Raw genomic sequence first — 24,308 nt, 5'->3', positions numbered from 1 at the left:
ATAAAGGAGGTCATTTCTTTCTGAAGAAAAAAGAAAATCAGAATTCAGACATAGAGTTCCAGAAACTCATTGAATGTGCTTTCTTCTGCGGATTTGCCTTTTCTGGCTTTGTTCCCTGGCATTTTAGATTACAAAAAGCTCTCCCACCGAAACCGGTTTGGCTCAGTAGTAGAGCATCGGTCTGCGGACTGAAAGGTCCCAGGTTCGATTCTGGTCAGGGGCATGTACGTTGGTTGCGGGCACATCCCCGGTAGGGGGTGTGCAAGAGGCAGCTGGTCGATGTTTCTCTCTCGTCGACGTTTCTAGCTCTCTATCTCTCTCCCTTCCTCTCTGTAAAAAAAAAAATCAATAAAATATATATTTTTTTTAAAGCTCTCCCACCCTCCATGCACTCAGAGACATCCAGGATGAGCTAAAGTGAAGTCTGCTCTGGGCAAAGTTGTGCAGTGAGTTTGTTATTGTGTCTTCTGGGGCACCTCTGGCTTTAGGCTCCCGCAGGATCAAAATCTGCTTCCGCAGAGGGTCTGATGGATGGATTCTCTGCTGTACAGCCATCTATGCTCTCATTAATTTGTTCTGTGATGCTTGTTGAGCCCCGGGGAGAAGGATATGAGGAAACCACATCCTTGCCCTGTGCATCCTTTAGTCTGACCCTCCCTACCCTTCCTGGGACATATACATTTCAGCTGGGACAAGGCACAGAAATGAGCTCTAATTTAATTATAGGTAGGGATTCTCCATCAGGTATCAATTTTCTTTTCAGCAGATTTTTTTTTTTAAACAAAACCTCCAAAATCAAACCTCAAGGTCTATTTCTAGATAACTAGCAGGTTTAGCTTGTGAGCTTGGGAAACCAAGCGAATACTCTGAATGTTCTGTGCCTTCACACCCCAGAAAAAGGTCTGAATCATTATTTCCATCTCTTCACCTGTGGCAGCAATGGATGCAGCAACAAAGGAGGAATACCATTTTTATTTTAAAAAACATATTTTTAAGGAGGAAGGGTAAATGGCATTGGAGGAAAGCTAACAGACAATATCTGGGCCAATCATCTGATACAAAAAACATATTTTAGCATTTTGCAAATATAGGGGCAAAAGCAGTTGTTTATATGGAAAATAGTATAATAATACTATCTAATAAAAGAGTAATATGCAAATTAACCATCACTTTGCTACATCCACCAGCCATGATAACCAATCAGGAATGAGTATGCAAATTAACACAATCAAGATGGTTTAAATGGGCAGTCGGACATCCTCAAGGGGTCCCAGATTGGAAAGCATGCAGGCTGGGCTAAGGGACCCCCCACCACCACCACCTGACCCCTGTGCACGAATTTTGTGCACCAGGCCTCTAGTGAATAATAATAGTACAAGAATAAACTCATTGTTTCTCATACTCCCAACTGATTCAAAAAGTACTGTGAACACCTCCTAAAATTCACTAAGCCAAATACCTGTTTTCACCTGAGTGAGTTCCCTCTCCCAAAGGCTGATTTTAATACCAAGGGGAAGACCAAATTTCATGTCTATAGATTACCTGGGAGTTTTGCTGAAATGCAGGTTCAGATTCAGCAGGTAGGTGTGGGGCAGGCCCCGATTCGATTCTGTATTTCTGACACCTTCCCAGGTGACAATGCTGTCCCATCACCACACTTTGCAGCAACAAGAACTCTAGGGCCATGGTTCACCACTCTGCCTGCACCCAAAGGCTTTCAGAAACCCCAACGCCCAGGTCACATCCCACAGCCATCAAATCGAAATCTCTGTGGATGGCAACCAAATATCAGTATTTTTTTTTTAAACTCCCGGGCGACTCCAATGTGCTGCTATGGTTTGGAACCACTGATGGGAAACCTGGGCTTTAGAGAAGAGATTACACTGCTGAAGGAGTCAGCTGGGAGTAGTGAGGGTTCATGCTGCCCCACCGTTTTGCCAAGACTCTGGTCACGAAGGAGAGAGAATCAAATTCTTGTCAAGACCTTTCAGAAGACTATGTAACCACAGCCATTGTGATGTGAGAAACAAGACTATCACCTAACATTAGGACAACATTTTTCAATCGGCATGGGGGTGATTCTGTTTCAAATTGTAGTCCACATTAATGATTTTTAAAATATACTTCTCGGTAAACAAGCATAAACAATATACACTTATTTTAGGGCCAATCCCCTAAGAGCAGCCAGCTGTCAGTAAGGCAGGTTTTTTCAGCAAATCCACCCTATCATTTCTCAATCAGAAAGAAGATTAGAAATGGGACTTTTGGCCCAGATGGGGTTGAAGGGTGATGTTTATGCCAGAGATATACTTCACGCCACAGCTACAAAAATTGCTTTGGGGAAAGAAAGCCCTCAGCTGCTTATGTGTAATGAATTCGTGAAAATGAAACTCTTCCCTCAGAAAGAAAGAGGTGGATGCACCTGCCTTCCACTTCCAATGGTGGTAGCAGAGAGGCCAAAAGTAGTTTAGCTGACTCTTTGTACCCAAACAATTTACCCCCACCCCCAGGATTGACTCTACAAAATGGCAAGTCAAATGAATCAAAGCATTTACAGCAGTCAATTCGGGTATGATGATTAATTGCATGTGTCAACTTGACTGGGACATAGGGTGCCCACATATTTAGCAAAACATTATTCTGGGTGTTTCTATGGGGGTCCTTTTGGATGAAATTAACATTTAAATCATTAAAGTTAGTAAAGCAGATGGCTCTCCCTGATGTGTGTGTGTGTGTGTGTGTGTGTGTGTGTGTGTGTGTGTTGGGGGGGGAGGGGCCATCTATCAGTTGAAGGCCTGATGAGAACAAAAAGACTGGCCCTCCCTTCAGTAAGAGAGAATTCTTCCTGACAGCCTCCAGACTGGGACGTCAGCCCCTTTTCTGCCTTTGGACTGGAAATAAACCATCCCTTTCCTGGGTCTCTAGCTTGCTGACTCACATGCAGGCCTGGGACTTATCACCTCCATGGCCTCCATGTGCAAAAGAACAGGCATGAGCTAGTGTGTGTGTGTGTGTGTGTGTTTGTGTGTGTGTGTGTGTCTTATTGGTTCTCTTTCTTTCACTGGAAAACTGACTAATTCATAAGGGTAATTTTTCACCTTTTGTTCACCAGGTTTTCTAATTTTTCTATGATGAGCATGTGCACAGTAATCATTGATATTAAAACCTTGTTATTACGTGAAACGGGAAGGATCATGTCCTCTTACACCAAGTGCCTGTACCTCAGAGCAGTGCTGCTCCTCAAACTTTAGATCCTAAACATACTGCGTGGGGAGCCATTAAAATGGGTTTGACTCTGATTCAAGAGTTTTGGTGGTGGCGGTGGCGTCTGCATCTCTCAGGCTCCCAGTGATGCAGCCCCACGGACCCTGTGGTCATAGACCTTGACGACTCTAATAATGACCACAGCCGGTCATTATTCGAGGGGACTTCTGTGTTTATTCTACCAATTTGCCCTTTGCTCCCTTCTGCCATGTTTTGCTATCATCTTTCTTCTTGTGGCCTTTGAGCAATGGGAGGGTTCTGGAGGGCAGTGATGACGTTTGAGGTTTTTTTTGTTTTGTTTTTTTCACCTCCCTTCCCTAACCCCCAAAGCTTCCCTATAATAAAATGAAAAACATGTTTGCAGAACCCAACTGAGTTGGGTTGACTTTTCTGAATTGACTTTTTCTGTTTTGATCCAAAAGTGAGCGGGAACAGAATGAACACAGTAGGATGCTGTCTGATATTCTCTCCGCTCTGTCGAAGGCATTTAATTTTCTATAAATCTAGCTCCAATCCTCTTCGGGATGGCATGTCAAGATCCCTAATGTGACGTTCAGGCTTTATGGAATGTGAATGCTCTTGAGGAACAGTGTGTTTACTCAGTTTGTATTTATAGACACGGGAATGTGCAGAACCATCGTGTAGAAAAAAATCTTTGAATGCTGAATTGACTTTTTCTGTTTTGATCCAAAAGTGTAATATTGGATACAAATATCCTAGCGTTACACACGGGCAACATTGACTGAATGTGACAAGTAATTGAATATAATGATCTGCCAACACTTGGGGAGAAGTCTGAACAATAATACAACTTTATACATTCTCATTTGATCTGCATCCTCATACCCCATTTTTTTTTTTTTTTTTTACATTCTATGTGTCATATCACAATGCCTGGCTTTTGTTTCTTTTAAAATATTTTCATTGATTTCAGAGAGAGGAAGGGAGAGGGACATTGAAACATCAATGATAAGAGAGAATCATTGATTTGCTGCCTCCTGCATGCCCCATACTGGGGATCAAGCCACAACCCAGGCCTATGCCCCTGACCAGAATCGAACCTGGGACTCTTCAGTCTGCAGGCTGATGCTCTATCTGTGACCCTTCAGTCCGCAGGCTGATGCTCTATCTGGAACCCTTCAGTCCGCAGGCTGATGCTTTTGTTTCTTAACGCTGCTTGTGATCTTTTGTACTATTGTCAGAACACTATCATGTTAAAACAATTCTTATAGGGCATTCCGAATAGAAATCTCTCCCCTCATCCCCCCTTCCCGCCCCAAGCTTCCTCTGCCTTCCCATTTTCCCACCTTCATCGTTACCCTCTCTTGTGCCGAGCATCTTGCCTGTCATGGTCTCCCAAGAGAAGTTCAGCTTGTCTGCATGTCTTCATTAGGGAAGACGGCAAAGTGATTAATGAGTGCTATTTCTCATTTTGCAAAAGGAATATGTCCATTTTCTATATTCTGTATTCAGAGCAATGAAAGAGTCATGAGTTATCTTAATATCCAATCATTTACTGCAGTTATATTATTTAAGATGTTTTCTTATAAACTAATCATGCTAACTATAGACACGTTGGAGGTAAAGGAGGGAGCAGTAAAAGAAAAAAATCATCCATTTTCCCAGCACCACAAATAAGTACTTTAATAATTTGTGGCATTTTTTTTCTCCCTGTGGGGATGAGCAATTTAGCAGTCTGATTTTTGCAGTTGATGATATGTGGGAATCTGAGCATGCCTGTGGGAAAACTTTGTTAGGACCTCTATCAAGAGTGGCTATCTTTGTGTGTTGAAATTATTCTACTTGAATTTTTCTATGTTGTGTGATTTTTTAAATGATTATATTTTATAACTTATGCAACAAGAAAGCTACCTTCATTTTGGAATGAAGCTGTATGAATTATTTCACCATGTCATTACACATTCTTAATGTGATTTTTAAGTAGCAGTAAGTCCATTTATGACCCCTCTATTAACTGAAATTTAAATTTTTCCATAGTTTTTTTTTATTTTTGTGTGGATTTTGCTGGGATAAGAATCCTTGCACAAAAATCTGTTTATTTTCCCAGGCTGGCCTGCTGTGAGTGAACATGGCAATGGCAGGGCCTGCAGGGGTCCACCTTGAGAGGGTATCAGACACAGTGGATTCCACACTAGTTTCCTGTTCTGCTGGTTATTTATCAACCAAATAGCGATGTAGCTCATCTGCTCTTTCTCAACTAAACTGAATATATAATTTTGATTTTTTGTTTATATGATTTCATTATTTTTCAAGTCCATTGGGTTGTTCTTCATAGCTTCTTGTTCCTTCATCATAACTGTGATGTTCTCTCACAATTTTTAACTATTTCTATCTTTTCTAAGCCTCTCAACTGCCCCCTCTCAGGGCCAACCTGGGCGGTGTCTGGCTGCATCGTGCTGGTCCTGTGTTTTGAAGGATACCTCTTGGATTCTCTGATGTTTTCCTTATAATAGATTGGGGTTTAGGGAAGAGCACCACATGTGTGGAGCATGCTCATTGCAGGTGCCACGAGGCAAAGGGCTTGGTCAAGATGTTTACAGCATTCTCGAGGGTTTCCATCCTACTCCGTTACATGCATTTTTCTTTATGTTCTTTCCATATCCACCCTCCACCCTGCTGCACCCTGCTCTTTGCTCTGAGAGGCAGATCAACTGGCCCACAAGTCCAAGTACCCATTGTCTAGATAGGCTGCTGCCCTCTCACAGGACTACGGAATATTTGCTTTTCTTTGGTATAGCATTTGGACCCAAAGAGTTTCACTGTCTCTCTGCAGGTCTGATGGCTTTCGCTTCCGTCCTTTCCCGGAAACAATAAATCTGTGCCTGAATACTGACAATGGGAAGAAGGGCGTGCTGACCTTCCTACACAGGGAGATGCTCTGCTTCCACTTCCCTTGCAGTGTTGGAGGCCAGCAGCTTTGCTGCTTGGTCCCAGCAGCTTAAGGCTTCTACTTCCCAAGAGAGGAGCATCGGGGCACTGTGCCTGTGACTCCTGCATCCCATGCCACTAACAGGAGCTCTCTTCAGCCCTTTCACTTTGGTGACCATGCAGAGGAGCGTGGGAGTGGGTACAAACTCCCCTTGTGTCTGGAGCCCTAAGTTATTCTAAGCTAATATATTAGTGAGTACTCAGCTTTGAGGATTTTTTAACGATGTCTCTTCCTCACTCTACGGCAGCCGCCTCTTCCTCCAGGCACTGCCAAAAGTAAAAGAAATCATGTGTTTTGACTCTCATTGGGGGGTGACTTTTTACTCCTCAAACTTCTGTTTCCTGACCATGTGACCTCAGCTCTCTGAGGAGCTCATGAAAGGGATGGTTTTGAAGATTGGCCAGCGTTTTCTTATTGTTAGGCTGGGAGGAGCAGCTCTCTGGAGGAGTTCACACCCCAAGCAGGGGTGGGACTGTCAGTGTGATTAACAGCACCACCGTTCACTTCACACGCACTCTGGGCTGGAGGGGGAATTGCATGGTCACCGAAGATATGGCCCAAGCTCCTGGCACAGGCACCTGGCAGATGCCTTCAGGGCAATGCCAGCGGCAGGGCTCCCTGCCTCTCTGGGTTCCTGCTGTCTTATTTGCTAGCGGAGAGAATTTTCCTATAAACTCTGGCATACATTTAAAAATATGTGTGTGTTTTTAAAATAACAACACTATCTTATCCAGCACTTTTTAGCTAATACATAACTGAAAGACTCCTCTAGATATGTAGTAAGTCATAAGCATAAGTTGAAAAAAAATATTTTATAATGTTAAACTTTTAATTTACCTTTTTCCTTATTAAGATGAATGATTCTAGAAGTTGTTGATTCTGATGGTTGCATAAGTCAAAAAGCAATGGTTAATGTGAAAATGGTTAATATTTTTTAAATGGAATCCAATAACGTAAAAGACTGACTTAATAATCTTTCCTCAAGTACTCAAACAGTTCAATTTATCTGGAGGGTATTAACATGAATAATTTAAAATTAATTTTCCAACTGCAAGAAAAATAAAATTGATTTTGAGTATTTTCCTGGTTATTTTTAACAAAAATTTTTTTTGATAAATGATGAATGGTTACATGAATATAGACAGACAGATTGATTAATGAATAGATTGTTGTTACAGTATACTAAGGTAAACTATAGACGCCAATCTTATAGTCAAAGTGATGTCAGAGGAGTCCTGGGCCCAAAGTCAATCAACTAATTACAACAAACCAACTAACAGAAATCAGCCAAAATGCCTACAGCACCTGTGGTATCGAGACCTCAGTGGGACTGGATCCTGGAGAGAATGTGATTCTGAGATTTAATGGTCCACAGTAAGATGTTTCATTAAAGGACTGGACTTTTCAGGAATTCCTGGGTTCCATTTATATATGGCAACATAACCAAGAATATTATTATTATCTAGGTGACTCTGCATCTGACTTGGCTAATCTGGCTGACTAGATGCTTATCTCCTTCCTCCTCACCATTCCATGAGTTTTCCCCATGCACAGCCCCTGTTGACTCCTCAGTTGATGAGGACAACCTTCTCAGATAAAGCTGATTATTCTTTACAGTCAAGAATATAGGCCCTAGCCAGTTTGGCTCAGTGGATAGAGTGTCAGCCTGTGGACCAAAAGGTCCCGGCTTCAATTCTGGTCAAGGGCACATACCTCTGCTGCAGGTTCTTCCCCAGCCCAGGCCCAGGCCCTGGTTGGGGCTTATGCAGGTTTATGTTTCTCTCACATAGATGTTTCCCTCTGTCTTTCCCTCTCTCTTCCACTCTCCCTAAAAATTGAATGAGGATTAACAAACAAAAAAAGAAGTATAGGAATGGGGGGCTTCCCATCCAGTCAGCTCTTAATTCCACTTGGGTGTGAAAGATATACTTGCAAACCTCAGTTACAACTACTTCATTCCTTAAAAATGATAGATTCGGTAGCTGGCATTTCCCCGCCCCTCTCTGGCAGGCTAAATAATGGTCGCCAAAGACAACCTCATCCTAACTCCTAGACCTGAAAATACATTACTTTACGTAGCCACGGGGACTTTGTGGATGTGGTGAAGGTTATAGATCTTAAAATGTGGAGATTATCTTAGATTATCCAAGTGGGTCCAATAAGCACTTCACATTGAAGAACCTTTCCCAGCTATGATCAGACAACTCCAATGGAAGAAGAGGCAGGAGAGATTCAAAACAAGATAGGGACTCAACTCACTATCGCTAACTTTAAGGATAAAAGAGGCCACAGAGCAAATGCAGGCAGCCTCTAGAAGCTGAGAGTGACCATGACCAGCAGCCAGCAAAGAAATGAATATCTCAGTCCTACAACCACATGGAACTGAATTCTGCCAACACCTACATGAGGGAACAGACTGGTCCCCGGAGCCTTGAGAAAAAAATGCACCTCTGTACATTCCTGGATTTTAGCTTGGTGAGGCCATATCAGACTTACGATTCATAGGACTATGAAGTCATCTGTCTGTGCTGCTTAAAGCCATCTGATGCAGGGTAATCTGTTACAGCATCACTTGGAAACTAACATCCTCCTGTATCCATATCTCTTATTCACTGTTTGCTTCACTTTGTACTGACTCTACCCACATATTCTAGTGCCTCATGAGATCTTGTGATTGTCTCAGAAGCACCACTACAGACATGATCACGGCTGAGCAAGCCCAATCCAAGTATTGCATTTGGGAGTGATAAGGATGTTGGCAGAGAGAATATATTCTCTTAAAATGGCAAACTAAAACACGGGCCATATAAACCTAGAGGTCTCACTACAGGAGAAAACCCACTTTAGAATAAGGATAACTTAGATCCAGCTATACCCAGAACACGTAACCTCTAGACATTTTAGTTATCTAACTTAAAAAAAAAATCATCAACAACAACAATCCTTTTGTTTAAGTTTGGTTTTATTCCCTGCCACTACAAAAGGCTCGGCTGGTAAACTACCAGTGTCCTTGGGTTGCCAAGAATATTCTAGGAACTGAACAGGGTGGCCTCAGGCACAATGCCTGGAACATAATAGACCTCATATTGTTACAGAATTTACCAGGCAACTGAAAAATACACAGGGGTACTCGGAGATTCAGGATAACCCATTTATTTCCAGATGTACTAATACTGTGACTCAGAGGAGCCTGTTTCCAAATCCTGAGCAAGCCAATATGGAGGAAGCTTTCTCTTTATACCCTTTGGTTTCTTTGTTCCCCAAATATGGATCAGACTTCCAGGCCTTTCGAGGGCTCTACATATCCAGACCTTTGTTGGGATGGGGGCCATGAGACCACACCTAAAGGCCTGGCCTGGCACCAGCACTGATCATCCGCTCTGGGGGTTGTGTATGGTTTATGGTTATGGCCTCTGTAAAATGGGAGTATTTAGAAAAACAGGTCTTGTAAGACCAGATAATCAAGAAAGGGGCAGTGACTTGATTATAGGCTAACAAGAATGTGCAATAGGGACACTGATTAGGTACAGAGTCAGGCTGCTAGCTCTTTACCCCCCACCCCCACAGAAAAGTCTTTTTATTATCAATATTACTAGTTATCTTTATCTTTCAGAACTTCTCAAGGAAAGCCTCCTCACTCCTGTCTCCAACTCATACTCCTAGGACTCTGAAAGGAGCCATGGAGCCATGGAAAATCCTACAGGAGATGAGAATGTTGATTAATGTGCTCATGAGTTACCTTTCTCATGGAAACTAGTAGGATGGAAACCTGAGAGAGACCCTAGCTCTCAAGAGTGCATATTGAATTTCAGGCACCGTGATACGGCTATAGAAACAACATTTTAGATGGGCCACCCTTTTATTGGTCCCCCTTAAATTATATTTCAAATGAATATCACTCCATTATTCAGAAGACTGGCTCTGATCACACATCTGTACCTTAAAAAAAAAGAATCCTTACAGATGTGACTGGAAAAGGATTTACATTCATTTGTTATTCTGCACTGTCTGTCTGTAGAACCGTCTGGTGTTCCTGTCTGTTTGTTATACTACATACCCTGGAGACAATGACATCTGGGAGAAGGAACCACATTTTCATTTTCCAAATCAAGGAACGGCCATCTTTAAAACAGTAATATTATCATTCTAACTTGCACTGCCTTGGATTAAGGCCTAGTCCTTCCTGGCATGTGTTTATGTGGGGAAATGAAAATGCATTCTTTAGAGACACACTGGTAGTTTTCTGAATTATGTCATGTGACTGGATTTGGCTTTAATGAGTTCTATGCTCTGAGTCATTTGCCTCTTGGCCAATATTTAGTTTGTAGAGTTTGATTAAATAGCATCTCTGAGGCTTTTAGAGCTTGCCTTCCCTGTCCACAAGTGAAATAAATATTAATATCTCTGACCTTACACTCTGAACACAGAAGACCCCCAATAAAAACCTCAGGGCTGTGTTGAGGAGGATTCTGGGTAAATTCATCCCCCTTGGGAATCCTCACTCTATTACTTTATTCTGGGTGTGATGCTTTTTTCTGCCAAGCTCAGCCTGAGGGCTCTGAACTGGCTAATACTGTTGGTTATTCCATTACGCATGTATTATGTTGAATGACATCGCTACAGAATAACAAGCCCAATTAACAGGTAGTTCTTACAGACCCGGGAGATCCCCTGGACACTCCTAAGGGCTTTTTGGTTTTCCCAGAGTGTGGCAGAAAGAATGTAGCAGGACTCCTATAAGGTGGTGTCAGCACCAGTTAAGTTATTTCATGAGCCGGAGCAGTGCATATATGAAAACAGGAGAGCCATGCAATCAGGAGTCGGAGCTGAAAACCAGGACCCAACCAGGAGCACACTGTGCTCAGCACCTTTCATCTTGATGGACGCACCTTGTAAACAGTCATTTCCAACAAGAGCAATGTGGGCTTGTGTGCAAGAGAGCAATGGCTCGGCTGAGTCACGGAGCGGTGGAAGGCGTTTCCGCCTGAGGTTAGGCATTACAGAAAGCCACTCCGAAGCATTCCACGGAGCTTGGGAACCAAGATACTAGAGGACGTACATCTGTCATGTAATGGTTGGCCTCTCTTCAAAATATTTGCTAAATAAGCCAAAGCCATTATAAAGTGGGGATAGGGACAAGTGACTTAAATGAGTCATCAGATGAACAACTAGAGATAATATAGACAGTATGGGGAGAGGGCCTACCATTTTCAGTATCCAAAATTAATGAAAAGAAGGACAAGCCTCCAGGCATATTAAAATCTTGTGTTTTGCCTGCCAGTGTTACTCAGCAGTTGAGTGTAGCCCCAGGAACCAAGAGGTCATGGTTCAATTCCTGGTCAGGGCACAGCCCAGGTTGCAGATCTATCTCCAGTAGGAGGAATTCAGGGGAAAGCTGATTGATGCTGTTTCTCTCTCATAGATGTTTCTATCTCTTCCTTCCTCTCTCTCTAAAAAAAAAATAAAAACATATTTTTTAAAAAAACGTTGTGTTTGAAAATTTGCTCTTCCATAGAGTTGCTCTGGCAATGAAGATTGCAAAGAAATATGTCAGATATTAAAACAAAGGAATAGTTTCAATAGTATCACAAGCAATCAATTATTAAAGTGGCCGAAAAGCACATTAGACCCAGCTTCAACAGCTCAGAGAAGCACCTCCATGTCATAAGACCCCTCCAGTACAACCCCAGAGAATGGGCTCTGGCTGGAAGTTTGAGAGCACTGGATTAGTCAAGGTCAAATACAAGGATCAAAGGAACCAACAGTCTCATCCCTGAAAGACAACCTCGGAATAAGGGCCAGGAGAGCTACAGGCAAACCACTGCAAATGCAACAGGGGGAAGGGAGGAGCTTTTCTACATCAATGTGTCAAGCAGGCCCTGAGGGACAGATACAGAGCTGCAAACAATGAAATGCCTACAACACGCACACCATATAGCAGGAACCAAAGGAGAAAAGGCAGAAAAAGCCAGCGGCCGTGTGCTGGTCTTGACCCTCTGATACATTGTCAGCTACTTAATAGAACGAAACAAATTTTTTAATTGACAAAAAAAATCACTGCATTTAGACATTTATGCAAAAACAATGTAAGACAGAATCACTCATTGAGAAAGGGGAGTTGTTTAAAATAATAATTAAAAGCACTATTTTAGAGAGGCATGTAAATGACATTGCTAAATTCTGAAAGACACAGTACACTGCATATGAATACCTTAGAAGAAGCCAACTTGGTAAGAGGATACATATAACAAGACTGAAAGATAAAATGCTCTTTCAAGATTCTTCTCTAATGGTGATACCACTGTAGTGCCTTTACCCATAGTACTGCCATATATTTTGAATTATCTATTCTTAAAAAACAACAATGCTAAAAATACAATGCATAAACTACCTAAATGGGTATGAGAGGAAGAACCATGGTCCCCTCAACTCTTCCCTGAGAGCTAGATCTCCATGCGTCAGGGCAGCCATCCTTTGCTTCTCTTTCAAACAAAGTTGAGGATCGCTCTTCGCCCATTTCCACTTTTCCCATTAATATGGATGTCGTATTTCTTTGCCGTTTCACATTTGACACCAAAATGTAGCATTCATATTTAAATAATAAAGATAACTCCCCTTAATTTTAATGTTTCTTTTTATTACCACATTAATATGTCTTTTTTTAGTTGAGAACTGTAATATAGACAAGGTCATGGGAATGATCAGTGCTTGACAATAAGTGAATCATTGCGCTGTATTCAAAATTTGGCTACATTAGAAATTCTACAAAAATTTACAAAAAATTGATGAAATTGTGATTCTATCCTAATGTTCTCTAAGGGAGACTTCACTGATATAAAAGGAGAACAGTCTTTTGTAGAGTCATACACACCCTAGCTCTGCCACTTATTGGTTTGTGTGCCTTTAGGTAAACTTGATGGGCCTCAGTTTCCCTTTTTTTTGTAAAATAAAGAGCTGGATTGGCTGATCTGTGATCCCTTTCAGCTTCAAGATCGTTTAATCCTAAATAGTTTCATCAAGCCATTCACAGATTCCACTTTCTGCTTCTTTATGGGAGACTTTTATTGTGGCCCAACTGTATTTCAAAAGAGCCAAATTATTAATTTTGAATTACCTTGCTTTCTAAATTGTTAGTCTTAAGATAGTGATCTTTGGCAGTTTGTTTATATAAAACACAGATTAAATGCATATAACAACACCATGGAACCAGGATCAATGATAGTACATGACATGTTACAAAATGAAACACACTTTAAATGTTCTACTTAAAAAATAATAATAATAGTTTTTGTTCCACCCAAAGCCAACTATCAACCCAGGTAGTTTTCCATTTCTACCATCCAAAGCACATCGGTCTAGAATAATTGTCCCCACCTTCAGAAAGATGAAATCTGTAGTGTCAGGATGTTATAGAGATCTGGGGCTTAACCTTGACTGTTCCTCTAACCAGTTGGAGATCGTGGGGAAAACCATTTAATCTCTTCTATGTTCAGTTTCCTCTTCTGCAAATTGAAGGAGCTGAAGAGAATGATACCCAAGGTCCGGCTCAGGTCTAAATGCTGTAATTCCTGGATTTAAAGCACCTCCTTGCAGGAGTCTGCAGGAGGCTCTGTTCACCTGCTCCAGGAGGGCTCCTTATGCCCTGAAGCCCAGCAGGGCAAGAAAGCTCACAAACACTGAAGAGCCACCTAATGACCCAAATGATTTAATGGGATTTCATATGGGCAGCTCGGTTTTAATCTTCTCTTCTAGCACTTTCCCTCTGGTAGAGTGTACTTTCTAATGGAATAATAACTGCACAGGATATTTTGATTGCTGGAGGGTATCTCATATGGAAATCAGATTTAAGCCATGTTCCTCTGGTAGTTTTTATTATCAATACAAAATAAAAGCCCCCCAAAGAATGTTTATACTTAGAATTAAGAACTGTTGGAATGTTGAAAGGATCTTCTAAGAGTTAAGCATCTGTAAATATTTAAAACAGGATATCACAAATACTGCTTCTAATAATCTCCTTGAAGTTTGAGTAGAAGCCAAAAGAAATGAGCAAAATCCCAGGGAACACTTTGATATATTTAACTGTTGACTCCATGGTCATGCCTAATAACTCAAGTTATAACAGAGAGTTGGGAGAAACTCATCAACTGTCCCTGCAAACACACAATCAACTCTCCACATGAAGAAATGGGTCATGTAGAGGATGCTGAAGAGGGCTTTTTTCCCCTTTCCGATAAACTTTGGTAGATTCTTTATTCACATCATCTTATTTAATCTTCTCAACAGTCCAGAGAAGTAGCAATTGTTCATTTTATTACATGCTGGTAGAAACTGAGATACCAAGGTTTTGTGTGAGCTATAAACTACTTTTGCTTCAAATGCCAAAGAATATTGAAGGAAGGCAGTCATTGCTCATAGTCATTCACTTATTCATTCATTTATCCATCTATCTGTCCATTCATCCATTCATCCATCCATCCATCCATCTTTTCATCCATCTATCCATCCATCAACTCATTCATTCAGAAACTCCTATTTTTAACATACACTAATCTAAGGAAAGCTTCATATAAATCCAGCCCACTTCTTCTTTCTTATTCAGTTTTCCATGGAGATGGAACTCAGAGAAACCTCCATTGTGTCTTTGCCTCCATTATTTAGTTATCCCTTCATCTTGCCTTTTCTGGGTTAAATTATAAAATTTCCTTTTTGTTTTTCTTTAGCATCATTTTCAAAAGACATCTTTTCTCATAGGGCCAGAATTGTTAACGAGAAAACAGTATTTTAGTAGGGAAGAAGAAAACAGAAAGATCATCATAGCGTTTTTACATTAGTGCCATGACATTTCTAATAATCTACAGAAAAAGATTTTTTCCCCTAACATCCTCCTAAGTGCCTCTTGAAAACCTCTAAGACATACTCAATAGCTACTGACTAATTTTTTCTGGCAGAAAAATGAGTTCAGTGTTGCTGAAAATACGTTTCCTCTCACCAGATCTGATTCAGGTCACTGAGTGGCTTCTCACTGATGGAAAGGAGTAGGATTTACCTTCAATGAAACGTTATTGAGAAGAGAGAGAAAAATAACATTTTGACCCACTCTGACATTAACAAATGCAAATCATAGTCAATTTTCTAGGAGGTAATATTTCAATAGTTTGCATTTTTGGAGTTGTGCATCAACCTGAATAGTTGAATAAAAGGCGCATAAAGGGAAAAACTAACTTGAAGCAGCTGGCAGCTTAGTGACTGAGGTAACACCATTTCTTAGGGAAGTACTAGGTATAGCAGGATAATAGATAGCATTCACCACAAGCTCTGCAGCTATACACCCACAGTGTGGGGGCATTGACTGGGGTAGGACTGGACAGTCCCACAGCAATTTGGGAGATTAAGGATCACTAGCTACAGGTTCCCATGGGTGTGGCAAGGTCAGGGAGGGGTCACTTCTGATTCTTTCCCCCCACCCCCCATGCAGAGGTATAGGTAGCTGCAATACAGATTGCACACTTGGTGATCAGAATGTTAAGTGGGAGAAAAGCAAGCTCTTCATGACTCTTCTTTGGGAAATAAAGTGGGATACAATTCAGCAATCATCAAGCCTCTTCATTCCTCTTCTTCAATTTCTCAGCACCCTTAGGGTGCCAGCTTCCTCTCTATAGTGAGAGTTCTTGCTGCTAACATCAAGGTGGGGGGGAGGGGTGTCAATGCACAAATATGTGAAAAAGAAAACCCCGCTCTAAGAGTAGCTTTAGTTTTGATATTTCCTAGATGTCTATTCCTGTGTTAAAATTCAAGATGTTAAAATGATGTTAAAATTCAAGATGTTAAAATGCTGCCCTGTGTTCTCAATGATAAAATCCTGTGGCTGCCAGTAGGCTACTGGCAGCCACAGGATTTTATCATTGAGAACACAGGGCAGCATTCTCTAGAGCAGTGTTTCCCAAACTTCTCTCATGATGAGATCACCTGGTGGAGTTGTTAAAATACAGATTCCTGAATCCCAACTAAGTGCTAAACTAGAATTTTTGGGAACATATAGGTAAAATTGTATACTCCACTAGTGCTATACAATTTTACCTGTATGTTACCAAAAATTCTAGTTTAGCACTTAGTTGGGATTCAGGAATCTGTATTTTAACAACTCCACCAGGTGATCTCATCATGAGAGAAGTTTGGGAAACACTGCTCTAGACAAATCCTCAGATGCATAAAGCAATTGTTAGCTTTAATAAAGAAGTACGGCCTCGTGGCTTTTGTCTTTAGCTATGCAGAACAGATAAATCTGAAAATGGAACATGATGCCCTGGGTAAGTATGCCAGAGTACCAGTCGCTTCTACACTCAAAATCACATCAATACATTCATATTTAATTAGAGCGAATAGACATCTAAAGAGAAAAAGTTCAAAGGTTCCCTCATAGATGACCTTTCTCAGATGCCACAGGGCAAAATTTCAACCCAAATGAAATGAGCTGAGCTTAGGTTGGCTATTTAATAATATGTCTTTAAATAGAATTTAACTCATTTATTTTTTTCAGAGTGAGAGCCTTATACATATTTTGGAGGTGACCTGGTGTAACAGAAGCTTAGACTGATAATATTCTAATTCAAATGATATCCTCTATATCAACTTTAGAGAAGTAACAAGCTTAATCCATGGCATTTAATCATTGAGATTCATTTTGACATTTTTAGAACATAGAACCTAATACTGACTTGTAATAACTGCAACCGATTTGCAAGGAAGGTGACATGCTATACAGAGGGGGAAATGGTCTAGTCTGGGGTGAGAAGATAGAAAAGGTCTCCAGGTTACAAAAAAAAAAAAAAAAGAAAGAAAAAAAGAAAGAAAGAAAATACGTGGTTTTCAAATTGCTTCCCTCTGAGGTGTAGGAAGAACCTGTATACATTATCTAAACTTTCCTCCCTCTCATCACTCTTCATTCTTCTACCCGACAACCCTCTTTAGATTTAAAGGGGGAGAACAACAAGGTTGAGTGTGAAAGAAAGTTTCCTACCCAGTTGCCAAAGGGTGAATGCTTGGTCTGCTCTGTAGGAAAGAGCACGTGGCTGCTTCTGGACCATCAACTCTCAGACCCTGACAGATGCCCTAACTGTCTATACAAGGACAGAGGGCATCTAAGAAGTGTCCTTTCCAGTTACCCTGCACACTATAAGAAATTTACCAGTTCAACAAAAAGATAATATATTTTTTTGGTGTGCCACAGAATTTTAGTAATTAGTGTGTCAATGAGATGGAAAAGGTTGAAAATCACTGGTTTAGAGGGATAGGGAAGAGGGATGGGGAATGTCCCTTCTCCTCGCCAGGGACTTGCTTGTTCCTCGTACACAAATAGGAAGGGGCCTGATGTTGAGGTTCACAATCTCCCTCATCCTGATCGTTGTTCCTTCACTTACTCAATGCACTTCACCAGTTTGACTCATCTGTCTGTCAGCATCCTGTCCAGGCCAAGCACAGAGATAACCCTCCCAACCGCCCTCACCATAGACTACAGGCCTGTTCTCACAGCTACCAGGACTCCTTGTTGAGTGGAGCCCCTTCTGACACCCACAGTGCCATTACTATACTACGGATGTTCTATAACAGGGACTCCCACCATCTTTTCCCCCAGGTGTAACAGTCACAATAGACTAGGTTATGATGTGGTCACAAACAGGTCCCAAATACCAGCAGCTCACGTCAACAAAGGCTGATTTCTTCCCAAGCCTGCCTCTTTCTTGGGAAGTCTTGGGGGGGGGGGGGAGAATAAGAACATATAGGAAGATCCACATACCACGTCTAAATATTTAAAAGTTATAAACCAAGGTAACAAACTGGAAAGTAAAATAAGTTCTATCCTATTTCCTTGAAAAAACATACCTTTATGACAACCCTGGAAAACAAGATTTGAATTTAGAATTCTGAGACTCCTTGGAGTTTTATGCCAGGAACGTGGTGGAGTAGATGAGTTGTTAAAAATTCCATTTTCAGGGGAGGAAACCAAAGTTAAGAGAAAGATAATAGAGAATGAAGACACTTGGGATTGGTAGTGCATCTTCTCTTCCCAATCACTGTGCTCTCCTGGTGTAGCCATCTCAAACGCAAGGGCAGTCCCTTTAATCTATAGCAGTCACCCAAGAAAGAAGTTCCCCACAGTCAGCCCTGACCACCACACATAAAAAGCAACAAATGGCAAAGACTATGCTGCTCTTTGCCTATTATAATTGTATTAGAGGCCTGGTGCATGAAAATTCATACCCTAGAGGAGGGGTCCCTCAGCCCAGCCTGCCCCTTTTCACAGTCCGGGAGTCCTCAGGGGTGAGAGGTGACCCAGCAATCAGAAGGTGGCAATGCCACATCACACCTCTGCTGCTGCCACTGTCGGCAGTGCAAGCCTCTGCTTGGCCCTGGCAAGCCTCGGACAGCCCTGGGCAGCTGGATAGCCACCATCCAAAGCTTGCCTGCACCTCAGGCTGGCCCTGGGCTGCTGGGGGGCTGAGGGGACTGGGAGACTCTGGAGGCAGATACATGGGGTGGGCCCAGCCTTGCTGCACACTTGCCGCCCTGGTGGAATTGAGGGGACTGTGTGCCTCCATCTTGTGGCTGGGGGTGCCGCCATCTTTGAGGGTTGGACAGTCAGTTAGCATATTCCTTCTTTATTGGATGTGGGCACCAGCATCTTTGCAATGGTGTGAGGATCAATTAGCATATTCCCTCTATATTAGATAGGATTCCTTATTTGATGATATTACTTAATTCCTGAAGCTCACGAAGCCCTCAAATGTACAGAACCAAAAGAGTGGAGTCACTTTTCTAGGTCAATTCTACTTTGAATCATGCAATTAGCCATAGGCATAATATTTCATTAGTAAGTATAGCACCTGAGCAAACCACCATTTGAATTAGAAAAAAAATAAAACCTAAATAAAAGAAAAAGACAAGACACCACATGCCATTTTACTTAGTTTCTTTGATTCCTGTTTATCACTTGTAAATTTCCTGCCTTTAACAAATGAATGACCAGTTTGCTATGGGCCAGGCGCTGTGCTACCAGCTTCACATACAATTTCATTCAATTCTCAGATCAGTCCTGTAGGGCTGTCCTATTTCCATATATGAGAAAGCTACTGTAAGGCTTGAAGAGGTTAATTAACATAGTAAAGGTCACACAGCTAATGAGTAGCTGAGTTGGGATTCAAACCCCCATCAGTCTACTCCTAAAACCATGCTGTGCCCTTACTCAGATATTGTACAGAGAATATTGGCAGGTTCATCCTAACACCTTATAGGGCTGATATGAAAATTAAAGAGATGATGTATATGAAAAGTATTCGGCAAACCACGAAGTCTGACAAAGGTTTGATGGGATTATTCCTCACAGTCTTACACCGGGTTAGTTCTGCTGTGCTTCATAGCCAAGTCTATTAATCCCATCATTCATCCTTCATCCACCAAAGTCTGGCTTTCTTAATAGCCAAAGGAAACTGGAAATATGCCTTTTGTAAGAAAGGCTTAACACCCGCTTCAAAGAGTGCTGGGTCACCAGAGAAGAAGGGTTCGCTTACAAAAGACTGAGATTAATTTGGACATTGTTTCCCTACAAAAAGCAGACACCCGGAGGCAAGCAACTCAGGGAAGGATAATCATGCTGAGAGTGAAAGCACTTACCTAAATAATCACCATGGAATTACCCACAACCTCCCTGACTGAGTCTGTAGCCTGCAGCTAGTCTTAGGAGGTGGCCCTTCCTCAGCTATGTTTAAGGAGCTGGACCCTTCCACAAGTTAATCAGGGCAGGTGTCTGTCTGACAGCAGGGTCACCGCCATCTTGGCCCACTTCTCAAAGCTACGGTCACAGTGCAGAATAGATGTGGGGTCTCCTCAGCTGGAACCACTCTCCTCTCCCCTTTGAATAGCACAGTGGCATTTACAAGTGTGTGAATGCAACACATCTGACATTTTACTCAACATATTATTCTTTTTCAATGTGCCCCTAGCTGTGTGTGTTTTCAAGCTCTGAGGCAACCAAATTGAAGCCACGTAACAACACCGAAAAGAAGCAATGACTTCCACGAGGGGAATGTTTGTCTACAAGGTTAACCAATTCCCCTTGTTTTCATTCCAGGTCCACCTTTATCTCGGTGGCAGCAGCTACAAATGTGAAATGAAACATCCAAATCTAGACAACTGGAATTGTATTTACCTGTTCAAGATGTGCAAAAGCTATTCTCTGCATCTTAGCTGGAGTATCAGGCACACTGCAGAGCTCTGGCCATGTGAATGGCATGCATATTGTGGTGTCCAGTTACAATGGAAACCCTGCGGGGGAGAATATACTAGTAATTCAGTATCCTGGGTGAGGCAGTTGAAAAGAATGACAGTCACTGGCCTAGGATCTCACAGATTGTCATGATCATTATTATAGACTAGAGGCCCAGTGCACGAATTCGTGCACAGGTGGGGTCCTGCCGGCCCACCCCACTCATGGCAGATCAGGCCAGGCCAGTAGGGGAAGGGGCTGTCAGCGGTTGGCCGGTTGGCACCATCCCCTAGTTGAACTCCAGGTCAAACTCCTGGTCGAGGGGACAATTTGCATTTTAGCCTTTTATTATATAGGATGCTGTTTATTGAGCCCATACCATACCACATGCACTTTATGTCTATTGTCTCATTTCACCCTATAATCACACTGCAATGTAAGTAATATTATTTTACCATGAATGGATGAGAAATGTGAAATCAGGCAACTTGCTTAAGGTCACCAGATGGCGGGTTCTAGATGTGAATCCGAATCCAGCTCATTCTCTGAACTCCCAGGGCTTAACAAACCAGAACCTTCCAGAATGCACAGTGCAGAGAACACAAAGCCTTGGAGGAACCCTGAAACCAACTGGATTGATCAACCTAACAATTTTAAACCTTTGTTTGCAGAAAAGCTAATCAGATAGACTTAACCAATCTTTTTTTGCAAAGCCTTCTTTTGCCTACCTTTGAGTACTCTCAATACAAGAAAAGAGTTAAAATTTTTTATTTCCAGTAGTTTGATTTTTCTTCTATAAGTTATATACTTTGATTCTTCAACTGTTTGTTGTAGTTATGGTCATTTGGAAAGAAATGTAAAGAAATACTTTTTAAAATATTAGAAATATTTGACCAAAATATGGCTGCTGAATAGTATAGAGAAGGAATATACTTGACCCTTGAACAGCACATTTGAACCTCATGAGTCCATTTATAGGGGGATTTTATATATAGTCAACCCTCTGTAACCCTGGGCTTCATATCCACATATTCAACCAACCACAAGTTGAAAGCAGTATTTTTTATCCAAAGGGCCAACTGTATGCATTGTTCTATACCATTTTATACAGGGGACTTGGGCACCTATAGATTTGGTATCTGCAGGAGTCCTAGAACCAATACCCCATTGACACCAAGGATGGCAAGTTTGGGGAAAGTCAAAAGTTATATGGGGGTATTGATTGCATGTATCAATTAGCGATTGCCACCCCTAACCCCTGTGTTGTTCAAGGGTCCACTGTACATGTATCTTTTATGAAAGACCTATACCAGAATCATCTCTCCCATGCTGCTGCCAATTGAACCTGCAATCTGGCTAGAAGCATGCCCTTAATGAAAATTTATAGACTCACCCTCTTTGCCCATCCCATGTTTATCTGTCCCCAAATTCTCTCAGGGCATTTAAGTATATGTCAGTGGATTTTGAATAGGTCCCCCTCACAATCCATGTCCACCAGAACCTCACAATATGACCTGGCTTGGAAACAGGGTCCTTGCAGATGTAATTAGTTTAGATAAGGTCAGACTGGATTAGGCTAGATCCTAAAGGCAATGACTGGTGTCTTTATGTTATTGGTCCCCAAACTTTCTAATGCCACGACCCTTTAATACAGTCCCTTCATATTTGTGGTGACTCCCAACCATAGAATTATTTTCCTGGCTACTTCATAACAATAATTTTGCTACTGTTAATGAATCATAATGTAAATGTCTGTGTTTTCCAATGGTCTTAGGCTCTATAGCAGTGGTTCTCAACCTGTGGGTGGCAACAGGTTTTAAGCTTTAATTACTGTTGCAGCTCACAAGTTGAGAACCATTGCTGTAGAGCCTAAGACTATCAGAAAACACAAATATTTACATTATGATTCATTAACAGTAGCAAAATTATGGTTATGAAGTAGCCACGAAAATAATTTTATGGTCGGGGGTCACCACAACATGAGGAACTGTATTAAAGGGTGGCGGCACTAGAAAGGTTGAGAACCACTGCTTTATGTGAAGAGGAGAAGACACTCTGAGACACACAGAGAGAAGAAAGCCAGGTAAAGACTTGGAGTGATGCAATTACAGGCAAGGAATGCCACGTTTCCCCCCAGAGCCTCAGCATAATCCTCAATTTCAGGCTTCTCCCGAGCTGTGAGAGAGGACATGTCTGCTGTGGTAAGCCACCCAGTCTGTGATCATTCGTGAGGGTACTCCTGGGCACTAAGAGAGGGCCTCCCTCATTGTCTTTTGCAGGAATTATTTTTACTTATCAATTCTGCTCCTCCACCCCATGTTGCACCCTGCAAAGTAAAATATTTTACCAACAGAGTCCACGTCTTTGAACCTAGATAACCTTCCAAGGACCCTCTGACTCAGGGATTCTGCTTTCCAGATGTTTCTTTCCTAAGGGACTAATCAGATGCACATAATTTTTTATAGGAGAATATTTCTTAGTGAATTAATAAGGGAAAATTGGAAGCAACCCAAATGATCAGATGTTGGAAAATGGTTGAATAAATTACAGTACATTTCTATGATTGAACATTATGCAGCTATTAAAATCATGACTTTGAATTAATAATGTGTGAAAATAATTGGGATATAATGCTAACTGCTAAAAGCAGGGTAAATAATTCAATATAATATGATTCCAATTTTGTTTGCAACACATGTTACTATACATAAAAGACTAGATAGAAATACATCATTTGGTAATCTCTGAGGAGTCACAATGGGGTTTTTATCTGATCTTTTTGCATATCTCTATATTAATCAGGTATTATATTTCTATAATAATCAGGTATTATACTCATCAAAAGAAAAATAAGCAATATGTCTATCTTATTCAAAACTTTAGAGACCTCCAGTGAAGTAGCTTCCAAGCTTTTTTGACCACATTGCATAGTAAGAAATAATGGTTTTCCTTCTGATAATACAAAGTCCTCACTTCATGCCGTCTATAGGTTCTTGGACACTGGGACTTTAAGAGAAATGAAATCTAACAAAACCAAATTCACCATAGGCTATTGATATAAAGAAGAATTAAGTTTTTACACCCTATTTCTGGTCATGAAAACATCACCAAACTTTTAAATTAAGTCCCAAAATGCTTCTAATATTAAATTATTAATATTAAACATTGATATAAAGGTGAGCTCTATGTATAATACATGTGGGTGTCCCAAGTATGTTAGTGCAGTTTTAAGCTTTAATTACTTCATCAGTATAAATGCTACAAACTTTAAAAACTGCCACTTGAAAGCTTACTTCTTTTGACTCTAAGTTTTAATTGTTTTAATAAATGTATTTTTTTTTCTTTAGGCAACATATGCCATTTTTTAACTTGTGAGCTGAAACAAAAAAAATTGTGTTACTCAAAATTTACAATGCTAAACAAGTGTAAAATACATTTAAACTTTCAAATGTTGGTGTTTGTTTTTTTTTTGGTAAGTAGCAGCATGTATATTTCTGAAGTCATGAAAAGTTCAGTAAGACTTTTGCAACCCCGTCTTTGAGTGTGTACACTAAAGCATGACTCATTGTATGTGTACTGTAAGCTCCATTCGGTTTGCATGTAAGTGGCTCCCATGTGGGTGCAGGTATTCCCGGGCCAGGAGCTGTCCTTGTGCTTAGAGCAAAGGGCCTTGCCCAGGGCCCACAGTTTAGAAGGCCCCTCTCTGGCCCTTGATGGCTGTGCTCCTCCCCACAGACTGAAGTATCCATGGGGCTGTGCCCATTGCTCCCCCTGCCCCCAAATCCACACCTCCCCAAATCTTGTTCTGAGAGTCTAGGATCCTCAGATTGCCTC

Source organism: Pipistrellus hanaki (genome assembly GCF_964339955.1).
Source record: "Pipistrellus hanaki genome assembly, chromosome: 10".
In the NCBI taxonomy this organism is placed as follows: Eukaryota; Metazoa; Chordata; class Mammalia; order Chiroptera; family Vespertilionidae; genus Pipistrellus; species Pipistrellus hanaki.
Note: the sequence above shows the minus strand (reverse complement) of the source record.